Below are 3,319 nucleotides of genomic sequence, written 5' to 3'. Positions count from 1 at the left end.
GATCCTTCGGGGACCCAACCTCCGCCGCCCCCACCACCGCGCCCCCTACGCTACCTCAACCCGCCCTCCCCGGCACCGCCCCTTCCCCCATCCCGCCCTCGCCGGACAAACCATCTCTGCGCCCCTTCTGGGATACCTGAGCCTGCCCCTACTCCGGACACCCTTTTGCCCTTCCCCAAACAGCACCCCCACGCACCCCACCTTCCCGGGCCCTTCGCCTCCTCCTGTCCTCATGCTATGCCCAACAGCCTGGTCCGCTGGGCTTTCAGCCAGGGCGGAATAGCAGGGAGATGTAGGGGGGAGGACGGACCCTGGATTGCCTCCCTCGGTAAGCGCCCAGACCCGCAGGAGAGCTGGACACAGGCGATTGCCCCAAGGGTTGGCACCGCTAGTTGGGGACGGGTTCTCTGAGTCCAATTAAATCTCCACGTTCTTTCCTTCCTGGGCCCGCTCCAGCTCAGCCGCTCCAACTTGGAGCCTTCAGCTTTCTGGAGGGCCGGGTCTCTTAGAAGCGAAATGTTTCCCTCTGAATCTGCACAGGCTGGCCGGGGCCTTGGAGGTTGAAGGATCGCCCGTTGCCCCTGTTTTGCTGGTCCTTGTCCCTGGCCCGCTGCTACCTAGCTGGTGACCTTGGGCAAGGACTCTGCCCAAGAGATGGGCCGTTTCTCTTACACTCTGAAGTTTATGTAGCCTCACAAGCTAGGTGCCTAGGGTACATTAAATGGAATGGCCAAACTTTCCCCTGTACCCCACTGAGAAAACCGTTGCTCCTGGGTGGCCCCAGCTGCTCCACTTGCCTCCTTCCTTCATTTGCTCACTTTCTGTTGCTGAATTCATTGGCTCATAGCATTTAGCATCATCTGACATAAACAGTTACTTGCTTAGCTGTTTAGTCAGTCTTCCCCCACTACCACCTGATCTCCTAAGCATAGGAATTTTGTCTACCTTACATCCCGGGACACACTAGGTGCTCAATAAATGTTACACTACTAAGTTGAAGGAATTTGAACTTAGTCCAAGTCTTCTTCTCCTCCTCCTCCTCCTCCTCCTCCTCCTCCTTCTCCTCTCCCTCCCCCCTCCTCCCTGAGTTCTGTGGCACCTTGTGTTTTCCAAAAATGGCCACAGCAATATTTCTGCTACCGCATGCTCTTCCAGAAACTTGCCACTACCCACCCCCTCCAAGAGCCAGGATCTGTTTTCCTCCCATTTGAACCTGGGTGGGCTCCACTTTTAGGCCAAGGGCATGTATTTCCAGGGACTTAAATGTGGCCATTTCCGGCTAGCACAGGACTCTTCTCTGGGTGATCTTTCCACTGGTGCTCCCAGCAGCATGGCTGAGATTTTCTCAGAGCTGTGCAGCCATCTGCTCTCCCTACCTACCTCTCTTCCCTTTCTCTCTTCTTTCACAGGGATCAGACCCACATTCAGGTCTACAGGCTCTCCTCTTCCTGGTCCCTCCCGCTTCATCTTCTGTAGGCCTTGCTTCCATAAATCCTTCGCACATGCACTTGCATCTTGGTATTTGTTTCGTGAAGGACCCAGCTGACTCGGGGCAGAGTGACTGACAGAAGGGAAAACCCTTAGTGAGCCCCATGTTGAGGGCTCCCATGCACAGTCCCAGATGTAGATGGCATCAGTATCTTTACGTGGATAGGGGGTCAGAGAGAACAAATGACTTGCACGAGGTCACACAGCTCCGGATTGATGAAACCCCAAATCAGGCCTGGGTGTGTCTGACTCTAAAACTTGGCCTCTCTGTCCCTATGCTGATGACTTATTACGGGCTTCTTGGGTTGAAAATGTCCTAGAGACAGTGACCAAGTAGAAGAGGGGGACAGGACCAAATGATCTCAAGAGTCCTGCTGGCCTGACTTTTTCTGTCTCTGTAGCTTTTGGGAACGAACACACCTGGTACCGGCATCTACCTGTGCCAGGGAACCTGCCGACCACACTGAGGTCAAGCAAGCAGTGGAGTAGGAGTAAAGAGGTTGGGCTTCCGGCCGGCAACTGTGGAGTCTGATTCCCGGACGATCTGGTGCCCCAGATGTTTGATGCTCCTCTCTGCTACGGCTTTACTTCCTATCCAAGGAATGCCTATCCCAAAAACCCAAGGGAAAAAGTGACTCTCCTCTGGCTTTAAGGTGACCTGTGCTCTCGCTGCAAGAGGCTGAAAGATAATGTTTGTAACCAGGAGGCTGGAATACCTGAGGACCACTGCCAGGCTGACTCTGGGAGGCCCGGAGTGGGCGACCTGAGAGGGAGAAAAGGGCTGCCCAAAGCCTGCTAGAGCCTGCACATGGCTATGCACATGTTCATGACAAAGGTGCAGCCCCAGCCCTCTTGGGGAGAAGGTGTAATCATTGGCAGCAGCCCTTTCCTCTGCCTGCTGTGGGACCAACCAGTGGTGTGCTGGTAAATGTTTAACAACTGACTCTCCAGAGGGAAAATCCGAATTTCTAGCACTTGCTGGTTTCCATAGAGTAAATCCTCCTACCACAGCTAATTCCAGGCTACAGATTTGTGGTCCCTGAACGTGGAGGTACGAGGAGTTCAGTTCTTGTGAGCTGTCATGAGCTGGAGCACATACCACTCACTAGGGGGGCAGGTGGGGCTCCCAGGTGATGCGGGACAGCTGCCCACGGATGGCCAGAGACTCCTGTGTGCAGAGGGTCAGGCTAGGGAGCAGAGGAATCAAAGGGAAAGGGTGGGAGTTAGGGGCTTTGACTGGCTGGGGTGAGAGCCTGGGAGCGTCATGCTACAGTGGATGCAAGATCACAGAGCACAGGCTGGCCCAGCATCTGCTCCTGCATTTGCTCTGTCTCTTTCTGGTGACACTGTAGAACTCAGACCTTATATCTGACAAATGCTCACCACATTTCTGATCAAGAAGCTTGTGTGCTTAAATCCAGGGCTTTGTCCAGGAGATGGTAGGGATGGCCATGCCCAGGGAACCTGATTGTCAACAGTGGGCCACAGGCTTGGCTATCCTAGGCCAGGAGCAGAGTGAGAGGCTGCAGGGTCACACCAGGAAGAGTAGAATTGCTCCAGGAAGACAAGGTCCCTAGTGAGTTGGGATGAGAGGTTCAGGACCCCACAGTGGTTACCATGGCTCCTTGAGACAAAGGCCACTCCCCAGCCAGCCACCTACCTTCAGATAACCTCCCCGGACCTCTCGAAACCTCCACCGCTGCCCAGCTGACCCAAGAGCTTTTCTTTTTTCTCCCTTTCCTTTCTACAAAAAGGGGAGGGCAAGCCTGCTGAAACCTGCCGCTCTCCAGGAACTGCTGAGAATTAGACTGAAGGACGCCAGCAACAAGGC

The sequence above is a fragment of the Heterocephalus glaber genome, unplaced genomic scaffold, assembly GCF_053883595.1.
Source record: "Heterocephalus glaber isolate CG9 unplaced genomic scaffold, H.glaber_assembly_v1.0 deba00001547, whole genome shotgun sequence".
Taxonomy (NCBI): domain Eukaryota; kingdom Metazoa; phylum Chordata; class Mammalia; order Rodentia; family Bathyergidae; genus Heterocephalus; species Heterocephalus glaber.
Note: the sequence above shows the minus strand (reverse complement) of the source record.